Source organism: Psittacula echo (genome assembly GCF_963264785.1).
Source record: "Psittacula echo genome assembly, chromosome: 1".
Lineage (NCBI taxonomy): Eukaryota > Metazoa > Chordata > Aves > Psittaciformes > Psittacidae > Psittacula > Psittacula echo.
Genome location: NC_137735.1, coordinates 153,186,316 through 153,197,667, shown reverse-complemented (window position 1 = coordinate 153,197,667; position 11,352 = coordinate 153,186,316). Strand labels below are relative to the sequence as shown.

At 42.8% G+C, this 11,352-nt stretch overlaps 1 long non-coding RNA gene across 4 annotated transcripts; it reads left to right on the top strand.

Moving 5' to 3' along the window:
• The first annotated feature begins 125 nt into the window (after positions 1 to 125).
• On the top strand, positions 126 to 10,851 carry LOC308231716. 4 transcript variants are annotated; one of them, XR_013958726.1, is made up of 3 exons: positions 126 to 833; positions 940 to 6,774; positions 7,559 to 10,850. It is a non-coding gene; the product is annotated as an uncharacterized lncRNA (long non-coding RNA). The 4 variants fall into 4 exon arrangements; XR_013958724.1 differs by having other exon boundaries at positions 128 to 833; positions 940 to 5,649; positions 5,875 to 10,851; XR_013958727.1 differs by having other exon boundaries at positions 140 to 833; positions 940 to 3,945; positions 5,431 to 10,850.
• Positions 10,852 to 11,352: the final 501 nt, after the last annotated feature.

Genomic DNA, 11,352 nt, shown 5'->3' with positions numbered 1-11,352 from the left:
CCGCTCTTCAGACAGGAATGCGAGCACGTCATCGTTGAGGGGCGCGGCGCCCGCGCACCGCCCCCCGTCCTGCCCGCCCGACTGACCCCTGCGCCGCTGAACGGAGGGTGCGGGGCGGGGACAAGGGGAGCACCGCCGCCCGACGGAAGGGTGGAAACCGGTTCACCGGCTTGTGCCCTGCGGGGGGTCGGTAGCGGGGCCGCCGGTGCATGGTAGCGGTGGTGGCTCCGGGCAGCTCTCCCGTGTACACGGCGGGGCGGCTGCGCTCCACCGCGGAGACGGGAGGCTCGGGGCTTGTCGGGGGCGCACGGTGCGAAAGGTGTTTCCGCCTGCCCCGTGCTGCACCCGCAGCGTGACGGCAGTGCCGGGTACGGACTGATCGGGGAGACGGGGGGGCTCCCCCCCAGTTCCCACCCCGGCGCTGCCCCTTGGCTCAGTGCACGGCCGGGATGCGGTGCCACCGGCCCAGAGCCACCCGCTGCCGTCACGCGCTATTTTTGACGTGCGAGCAAGCAGCGACGCACGTGCGAGCCTCGAGCGTTTCCTCCGGGAAAGCGATCCGGAATGACGGCCTCCCCCTAGTGATGCCAAGCAGGATAAACCCCGGTGGAGGGAAGAAAGGGGAGGGGGGAAAACATCCCTCTTGCCTTTCCTCAGGCAATCAGAAACTCCGGGGGGCTTCGCTGCTCTACCCCTTGTAGAAAGGGACAGCCCGGCTTTGGTCTTCGCCTGAGCCCCTCACACACGCTGCGGGACTGCAGCTCCAGAGGAGGCTTGGACACGACTGCAGGGGACCCTTTGGCCACTGTTTCTGGAGACAGAGGGGGTCTGAGGTAGGTGGTGCTGCCAGCCTCGAGTATGGAGAATGTCTGGCTTGTATGGAGAATGACTTTCTATTCGCTTGTCCTCTCCGTGTTCCCTCTCCCCCTACTCCTGCAGCACCCACACTCGGTGTGAGGCCCGCTTAACAGCACATCTGAACCGGCCCGGGGCGGCCGCAGTTGGCCGGGAGCCGCTAGCACCGTCGAGGGGCAGCGACCCCGGCAGAGCCACCTGCGCTCCCGGGCCTTGCGGAGGGGGAAACGCGAACTGAGACAGCGCAGAAGGGCCGGGCCCTGCTTGAGGACCACCGGCGGCAGGCGGGAAAGCCGGCGGGCGGCTGGAGGCGGCGGGGGCCCATCCGCTGCCGCTGCGGAACGTTCTGGATGTGCGGCGGCAGCGGGGGGCGGGGCACGCGCGGGAGATGCGGAGCCGAAAATTTTCCATCCCCGCAGTTCTGCCCCCGCCCCCCGCGCCATCCGGCTCGTCACGTCACGCCCCTTCCCCTTCCCCTCCCATCCCATCCCATCCCCCCCTCCCGCAACCCGGCCCCGGAGCGTGAGGCGGTGCGGTGCGGCGCTCCGCGTCTTCCCGCACAGCCTCGGGGCAGAGGGGCGCGGCGGAGGCCGTTGCCCGTGCTGCTCATGGGCTGGGCCGGGCCGAGCCGGGCCGGGCGCTGCCCGTACTGAGCCACCGGCGATGTGTCCTTAGTGTGTGTGAGTCGGGTGCTAGGCGTCTCGTAGCGGGGTTTGAGATCACTCATCTCGGGGTGCTTTAGGGGTGAACTCGGCCCCTCGGAGCCACCTGCCGCTCAGGGAGCCTTTGGGGCCGAGCCTCCTCCGCTTGCAGGCGAAGGAAGTGAGACTGGGGTGCTGCGGTGTTTCAGAGCTGCAGCCGTAGCGCGTTCGGTCCTCCTGGAAATGTGGCAGCCTCGGTAGGAGGTCCGCAAAGGCTGCCGCGGTCTGACGGGTTAAACCGAAGGACCGCACAGCGCCGCTTGAAAGTGCCGTCACGGTGATAGGTAAATAAGCATTGCTACCGGGGAGGCAGGTCACACGCCTCTTTGAATGGGAACGGTGGATGCCGTATGCGTCCTCCAGTCAGTCCCATTCTTCAGGTGTCAGCAGTTCTGTGAAATTACAGTTTACACGAGAGAGGTCAAGGTGACCTCTTTATTGTGGGCTTGGAGAGCATAACAACAAGCGCAGTGATGTAGCTCTAACGTTTCCAGGATCTCTTTCAAGGCAAGTGCACAGATTTGGTACACGATGAAGTGTCCCATGTGCTGCCGGTAAATACAGAAGTTGCCTTCATGGATGTGACCTGGTTGCCATGAGCAGTACAGTTCTTGAAACCAGATTCTATAGCAAAACAAAGTTTTACTGCACAAGTGCTTGATTTTTCTTTTTTACTAGAACCACCATAATATTATGAGGAGGAAAAAAATGATGAGGCTTCTTTGCTCATTATGAGAAGAAAAAATGATAAAATATGTACAGGAAGACAAATTGCTCTTTTTCTAATGGCCCCATTATTGGAAGGCTCACTGTGCAACATGCGAGTGCAATCTGCACTGCTCTGGAATATTGAGTCTTTAAAATTGTTATCCATGCAGCCTGTTTGATGGTTCAAATGGTCTGCTTTTTCAAGTGGTTTTAAGTAATGCCTCACTGATTGAATTATAATTTTCCTGACTTTGTAGTTGCCAAGAATGTCCTTGGCAAAATATACATACAATGTGTTTCATCCAGTTTTGAAAAGTATTTTGTAATCAGAATAATAAAAGTTAATGTTCCTCAGTTCCTCCCACCACAGTTTCAACGATTCACTTGTTTTAATGTCCTGCTTTTCTTTCTCCCTTTTTTTGGTGTTCTTATGTTGTTTTTTCCTCCCCTTTCTTTTCATCTTCCTTGTCCCTCAGTCACACTCATCTTTATACCTTATGTTTGTTTGCCTTTTATTTCTAGGTTTTTATTATAGATGTGTGCACCTACTCATTGCAAGCTTCCTTATGATGTCTGAGCCTTTAGGATAGTTGAGAATCTCTTAATCTGGAGATTGTGTTCCTACTTTTTGTATTCAGAAGATAACCCAGCACAATTCTGGAGACTAAAAACTGCTGAGGATTTTTTTTTTTTTTTAAACACTGAAAACCAGTTTTCTGTATTTTCTTTAATATAGAGCTATGGATGATGTGTCTTAGTGAGGTTTCCCATGCTGAAAGGCCTTATAGTCTTTTATGGGGTGATGCTTTACACTTTCAAAACAAAGCAAAACCAGACAAATGAAGATAATGTATGTTACTGTATGGACATTGTAAAAGAAATGGTAAGTTAGTTGCTAGGTGTTGTAAAAATTGTGTTCAGTTATATGGGTAGAAATGAGCTGGAGTTTTCAAAGTATTACACAGGAAGATAATGGGGTGGTTTCATCTGAAGAGCTGTCTGCTATGCTCTTCTAAATGCTGGTGTGCAGCTCAGGCTGTGGTGTAGATTTACCCCATACCATAACATGGCCTACAAGTAAGTGGCCTGTGAACAGTTTCTTTTTGAATTGCATTGGTTGTTTTTATGTTTAGAAAAAGAAGTAGCTGTTAAGTGCCCATGTTTTTTCTTTGCTCATGTTTAAGCAAATAAAAGTCCTTTGTAATATGGGAGGTTCTTGTTTCATGCTATTTCTTCCTATGTATATAAACAAACCTTGTGGAATACTGCAAAGCCCTGTGTAGGATGTGCCCAGTAAAGTCATTTGTGTTTATGCTATGCATCAAAAAGTTATGTGTACAATAATAATGTAAAAGTCAAGTCCATCCACATGGTTTTTAGATGATGCTTCCTAAATTGCCCAAAGGATATCTAGTAAAACATGTAATATGTCAAAGCAATCTGTACTAATAGCTACATAACATTCATTTTGCCTGTGCCTACTATGAATAATATAAAAATCCCAGCAGAGTAAGGATGTGCATCTGGTGAACTCCTTGATACTGTCAAGAGTCTGGGGAAAGACAGTGATGCAGAACGGTGACAGGGATCTGAGAGCTACATTACATCCTGAGTGAAGCATCTGCAAAGTGATCTTTACATGACAGCCACGGTCTGTCACGAGGAAGAGCTGGAAGTATGGGTGAGTGAGTGGGGAAAACAAGGACTCATGGTTTTGCTGCGTGGACTCAGTGGTCCACGAAGATGGAGGCGGAGCTATGGGTTCCACCATCCTTCCAAACAGTTTGGTTCATTATTCTTACCTCACATGGACTGCCTGTAGCATGTAATTAATGAAATTACAGGTTCTGATTATATGCTTTCTCAAACAAAACTGCCACTGAAGCCAAGAGGTATTACGAGTGCATAAGGAATGCAGGATTGCATATCCTGCCTCTTGGGGCTTTATGATGGTGAGCTGGAGTCACATATTAAATTTGGTTTAAGCCTTAATTTTTTCCTTCTGTGTTTATCCTAGTCTAGTTTCAGTTTTGCAATATGAAAACAAAAAAATCACTATGTTAAGAACATAAGCAGCAGCATTCTTTTAAAAAATAGTACATTTACTATAATTATAATGTGGATTTAAGCCAAAAATAGGGAGAGATTCTGAGTCTTGAGTTTTCAAGCCATCTGATTATGTTAGTGTACTTCAATAAACTTAAAACAGTGGGTGCTGCATGAGATATACAGTACTAGTCATCTGCGAGAAGTTGTCAGCCTTAAATGGACATTGCCAGTTGCTATAAAAATATTTTTTACTTTATATTTTTAACTCTCTAACATTTTTACGGGTTTTAAAAATAGCGTTTCTCCATTAATCTTGATTCATCTTTTCCACACAGCAAACACTGTTGTTTTTTTTCTAATTTCCTGTGTGAAACTGATGTAAGTTTTTAAGTATATCTTTTTGTTTGTTTATATCTTTTGTTTTGTCTAGTACAGATCTAGAAAAGCTTTGGAAATGGCATTTGTTTATTAACTGGTAAATGAATTTGAAACTCTTTCATTTTCTGTAAGCTATCTCACACATTTTTGTTCAGATCCTTACAGGAATAAGAGCTACTATTTTTGTTCTTCTCCCATTTGCTGGTGGCAGAGAGTACAATTTAACATGTACATTTGAATTCCCAGAGATGTTATTGCAGTAATTACGGCAGACTGTACATCAGCATCACTTGTTATGTCAGCAGATCTTTGAGGATCTTGTTTGTCAACTATCTAATGCTTCGCATCTTGGAAATGTCACTTGCATTTTTGTGGTTCCCTTAAAAATAGTGTAAGTTGAAGATATTAGATGGAGTTCTCCAGCAAGGCTCTATGCAAGACCTGTATTCGTAAGGGAACAGAACTGTAATAATTGTGTAGTTAGCAAGATGTTTCTGTGCTTTACCAGTTAAGAGTAAGTGTGGAGGCATTAACGGGGCAAAAAAGGGTGAACAAGGGCAGGAGATCAGTAAGCACAATACTTTGATGGAAAATAAAGCCTCAGTGAGCCAGCAAGATCAGCTCCTCACTTTCTTGCAAAAAAAATACAGTGAAAACACATAGCAATAAAAACATTATAATTGGATCTCCATTCTGTAAATGTGTATAAGTTTGTATGCATTATCCCTTTTTTTTTCAGTAAAATTGTGGACATTCCTAAATGTTTTGAGGACTGGATGACTTGAGGACTGGATCCTACTTTGTGGATGACAACCATTACTTACTGAACATAAAATTCCACTTTTCATCTTGAGCACACAGAGCACAACAACGGCTATTTACAGTATCACAGAAGGTCCCTAAAATCTGATACATTTTCTCTGACAGGGGCCAACAGAGGATTCCTCTGTGACAAATGGTAAGAAAAAGCATAGGACTGTATGTTCTAGCAGTCTGATGTCTAGGAGCTACTGAGCCAAAGGTTGTCTCCATGTGTTTGTATTTAAAAGTTTCTGGTGCTCATCTGCATGAAATTGTTGAATCACTTTTGAACCCATTCTTAATTTGATATGTATCATAAGTAGTGGCAAAGCTGACTTGGGCATTTACAAAAACTTCCATTTGTTATTCTTTTTGCCCCCAGGCTTCTTCTTGAAGTCTGTTCTTCTGTTCATTCAAGATCCCCAAGTTTTGCACAGTAAGAATTGGGTTTTATGTACCTTTATTATACTTTGCATGGTTGTCTGTCTCGAAACTGAGGAGCACTAGACAATCTGATAGAAACTGTTTTATATCTTCAGTTCTCCTGGATTCCTATGCTAGTGAAAATGAAGTCTGTTAGAGATGTTATAGCTGTCTTATTGTTTGTTAAAGAATAAAATTTAGACCCATAATCTCTTATAAAGTGGCAGTAAGCAGATTTCCTTTATACACTGTTGTTCTGTGTTCAGGCTGATGTATGTGCATCTGCACATTCAGAGGAAGGACTTTTCCCCCTGCTGTTTAGATTGAGTGTTTGCTGTGGGTCTGGATATTCTCAGTTGGCTAGTGTCCATGTGTAGAAAACTTTTTCTTTTTTTTTGAAAGATGTTTTTTAGTTTTAAATAATTATCAGCAATATTTGTTAACTTTTTCTTATGGGAAGAAAAATTACTCTCCTACCTGAATGTGTATGCTGTTTTTTCAGTGAACAAAATGGACATATTTTATTCAGTTGAAGAATCTGCATGGATCAACTGCTGGCAAGAAAATTAGGAATGGTTGAATAAAGCAGTTTATACAGTCTCTTTTATATGCAATGAGAAGATTGAAATGAATTAGTGAAAAAATTAATACATTAATTCAGTATTGTAGAATGGATATTTTTTGTTTATATACATACCAGAGAATTTCTTTGCTTGTAAAAAGACATTGCCCCTCCTGTTTATCTCCTAGGTGCAGAGTGCTTTTGGGGAGTAAGCAGCTGCTGAGTCATGCTTTCATTGAATGACTGACAACCCTTGCTTATACTAAGAACTGGTAGACTTTCTCTTCTGTGTATCGGGTGAGCAGCGTTACGCCCCTTACTTAGGAAATGAAAGCATGACACAGCGTTATAGCCAACTTCGTTGAAAATGCTTATGCAGAGGGATGGAAATGTGTTTATGCAGCCATGTAAAGCAAACCAAAATCTATCCACATTATATTATTTACTGGCAGTAATGATTTGTTATTAAAGAAAATAATAAAATAGTGTTCATTTCAATGTGCTGAACTAGCAGTTTTGCAGTGCAGTTATTCAAAAGGAATTTTGCTTGAATATATGAGTAGTAATAGAACTGAGAAAGGCATGGTGCTCTCTGTTGGCAGTTTCCTGAAGAAAGAAAAATATGTACATAACTAGAGTGGTTAAGTCTAAACCTAGATAATCTACACTTTATGATACCAATATATAACCTATATTGAACAGTTTATGAGGCCAAAATAAATTATGGGAAGCTGTAAACATTGCCTTCCTCTTCATAAATGTAGGAAGGTTTTATTATGGAACTATAAATATGTCCAATACATTTATTTCCCCTTCCTATATGATGTTTTAAATTCTCTTTTCCTTGAATGTGTAAGTATGTATTTGGATTGTCACAAGCAGAGTCCAGTTTACAGTTACAGAAGTATTTGCAGGTATTACTTACTTTAAAATCCTTTAAGTAGTTAATGTTGCTGCTAGAAGCATAATTATTCAATAAACAGCGCAGTACTTCATGTTTCATTTAGCCATTGCTTTTTTTTGTTAAATATATAGCTATGATCTTTCAACTGAGACTGAAATTTACCTTTGACCATTACAGATTTTACTGTCAGTTGCCATGTAAACACACGTCTTTTTGAGATTTATCGTACCCCCATGGCACTCCATTAAAAGGTTTGTCAGTGCATTCAGCAGGGAAAGAGAGAGAGCGCATTTATTTGGTTGTTGCTGTGGAAGTGCTTATCACACCATTCTTCTGATGGCCTTCTTTGGATTGAAAAAAGATGATGGTATGAACTTCGGGTGATTTGGATTTTCTTACAGCCCAGGAGTGGCTCAGTTGCCATAATACTGACATAAAACTTCGCTGTGTAAGAAACTTACCCATCTGAATAGGGTCATGTGGTCATCACGTGCATGATTTTGTGCATGTACTAAAACTTTTGCAGGACTGGATGTGATAGATTTCATGTTGCAGTATTTGTGATAGGGTATACCTTATTGAAATAATGGCACTGGAACTTGATACGGGATTTTGTCATGCTGTACTAAGAAATCTTAAGCTTTTGTTGTGGTATGACAGGAAAAAGCAACTATAAATTGTACAAATTATCTAAAGAATTTTAAAATAGCAGACAGTTCTGTAAGGAACTAACATGTATACAATACATCATGATGTTTTGTTATTTAACTCAACACATATGTGACGTGGGTGACATGGTTTAGTGTGAGGTGTCCTTGCCCATGGCAGGGGGGTTGGAATTAGATGATCTTAAGGTCCTTTCCAACAATCTACATTACTCACAACCACCTCACATTAAGAAATGCAAAAAGTCTAGGTCACAAACTCTCCTAGTTTTTCCTCATACAGTACTCTTACATGCACAGGTAAGCACATGTGGACAAACTTATGAGCAGGTGATCCTGGCTGCTGTTAATGAACAAGGAAGCTACAGGAAGGAATGGAATCCCTTCACTAGAACTTTAACATAACTTAAAGTACTATCTTGTGAGATGTCATTAAGTAGATTTATGAATTAATGTCAACATAGGTAATACATTTAAAAAGAGGAACATGGTATAATGGGACTTCAGAGTTAATTATGACTAGTGAATGCTATTGTTAAACACAAATAGTTCATAGAATCATAGAATCATAGAATAGTTAGGGTTGGAAAGGACCTCAAGATAATCTAGTTCCAGCACCCTGCCATGGGCAGGGACACCCCACACTAAACCATGTCACCCAAGGCCTCATCCAACCTGGCCTTGAACACTGCCAAGGATGGAATTCTGTTCCTTTCTGTTCAGATTGCTAAGTTATTTTAACATCATGTTAGTTTACAGTACTCCTCAAGGTCATGACCTAATTTGATATCATTTTCTAGTAAACAGTCTGAAATGAAAAAGTCTCACAGAGAAATAAAATTGTTGAGATAATAGTATGAATGAAAATTTTGCTATAAGATGAAGGGAACGAAGGTTAATTATGTACTGGACTTGCCCATCATTCCCGGACTCAAACCACTAACTTTTACAAATATTCTTTATTTAAATATTGTCGGGATAGTGTGTAACAAGTACCGTCTGTTGTCAGATAGAAATTCAGAGACCTTCATTGCTGCCAAAATGCTAGCAGTAGATCTTACCTAGCTGTATCTTTATTGGTGACTTTCAGTATATGTAGTGATAGGACAAGGGGTAACAGGTTAAAACTTAAACAGGGTAAGTTTAGATTGGATATAAGGAAGAAGTTCTTTATTGTTAGGGTGGTGAGGCACTGGAATGGGTTGTCCAACGAAGTTATGAATGCTCCATCCCTGGCGGTGTTCAAGGCCGAGTTGGACAGAGCCTTGGGTGACATGGTTTGGAAGGGGGGTTGGAACTAGATGATCTTAAGGTCCTTTCCAACCCTAACTATTCTATGATTTTACCAAAACTGCACACAATACTTTCAAGTGAGGTCTGACAAGAGCAGAGTAGAGGGGCAGGATCACCTCCTTCGACCTGCTGGTCACGCTCCTCTTGATGCAGCCCAGGATACGGTTGGCTTTCTGGGCTGTGAGCGCACACTGCAGCCGGCTCATGTTCATTTTCTCATCGACCAACACCTCCAAGTCCTTCTCTGCAGGGCTGCTCTGAATCTCTTCTCTGCCCAACCTGTAGCTGTGCCTGGGATTGCTCCCACCCAGGGGTAGGACCTTGCACTTGGCATGGTTAAACTTCATCAGGTTGGCATCAGCCCACCTCACAAGCATGTTGAGGTCCCTCTGGATGGCATCCCTTCCCTCCGGCCTATCAACCAAACCACACAGTTTGGTGTCATCGGCAAACTTGCTGAGGGCGCACTCAATCCCACTGTCCATGTCACTGACAAAGATGTCGAACAAGACCGGTCTGGACTATTCATCAGAGACTGTAGTGACAGGACAAGGGGTAACAGGTTAAAACTTAAACAGGGAAAATTTAGATTGGACATAAGGAAGAAATTCTTTACTGTGAGGATAGTGAGGCAGTGGAATGGGTTGCCCAGGGAGGTTGTGAGTGCTCCATCCTTGGCGGTGTTCAAGGCCAGGTTGGATTAGGTCTTGGGTGACATGGTTTAGTGTGAGGTGTCCCTGCCCATGGCAGGGGGGTTGGAACTAGATGATCTTAAGGTTCTTTCCATCCCTAACTATTCTATGATTCTATGATTCTATATGCAGAGGAAACAGAATCATAGAATACCAGGTTGGAAGGGACCTCAAGGATCATCCGGACCAACCTTTCTAGGCAAGCATGACCTAGATTAAATAAATGTTTTTCCACAATGTTATAGCCCTTCAGAACACCTTTTACTACTGTAAGGATCTTGTATTTATATAATATTATATTGCTTGTAATTGAAGATCTTCTGTGGGGATTTGGTCCCAAATCCTGCAGTTCTTAAAAGGCAGGTGTGGGAGTTTTCCTGTGTAATCACTACAGACTTTTGTACGTAAACAAAATACTTTCTTACTGAGTGCTACATGTAAAGAAAAATAAAACAAATTAGTTCAAGTCTGAAGCTCCAGCTGTTTATAAATCATAATGAAGACAGTACTAGGTTATGATGATCTATTTTTAAATGCATACATTAGGTAATAGGTTTCTGTGTGAGCACCTGAGCCCAGCATTCGGGGAACAGCCTCTGCATTTCAAAGTATAGCTGTTCTTCTTTCCTATCCAATATAAATCCACAATCTAAAAGTACTGAAGAATAGTAAAGGCTTACATTATTTTATAGAGTGTGAAGTATGCTAGTGCATTTATTGTAACATCTCTCAAGGTTTTGTATTCCTTATTATTGAATTAATTAAACAAGGAGAATTCTACTTCTATAAATTAAGAGGACTATGCAAATACTTGTAGTTTTAAAGCACACATAGAACTTTAGTTTTAAACCACTTGTAGAACTTTACAGTATTGCCCTACCAGGTTTCATGCTTCTGTACATACAAATGCATACATACACACTACCATATGTAGATGATCATTGCTGTATAAGACCACATAAGTATTTGAACAAATATTTCAGCAGTAGAAGTTACAAATATTGTTGTTATTATGTAGCCCTAAAATGTCTGCAATAACCAATCTGTGATTCTTTTAAGCATTATCAGAACTTGTATGACTAATTCAGCTTTTTATCTATCTGTGGATAATCAAGTGGAAGCTAGGCACACAGGAATGCTGTACAGATAATATAACTGGTAGTGTAAACCTGAGTGGGTAGGCGGTTGGATTTTCTTCAGACAGTTCTTCCTAGCCACTGTCTTTGAACCTGTAATCCTTCTGAGCCAAGTGTGGTCTCAGGTTCCAGATGCACATTCATGCCACGATAAGAAACTTGCTGCAGAAAGGTTGTGCTGTGTT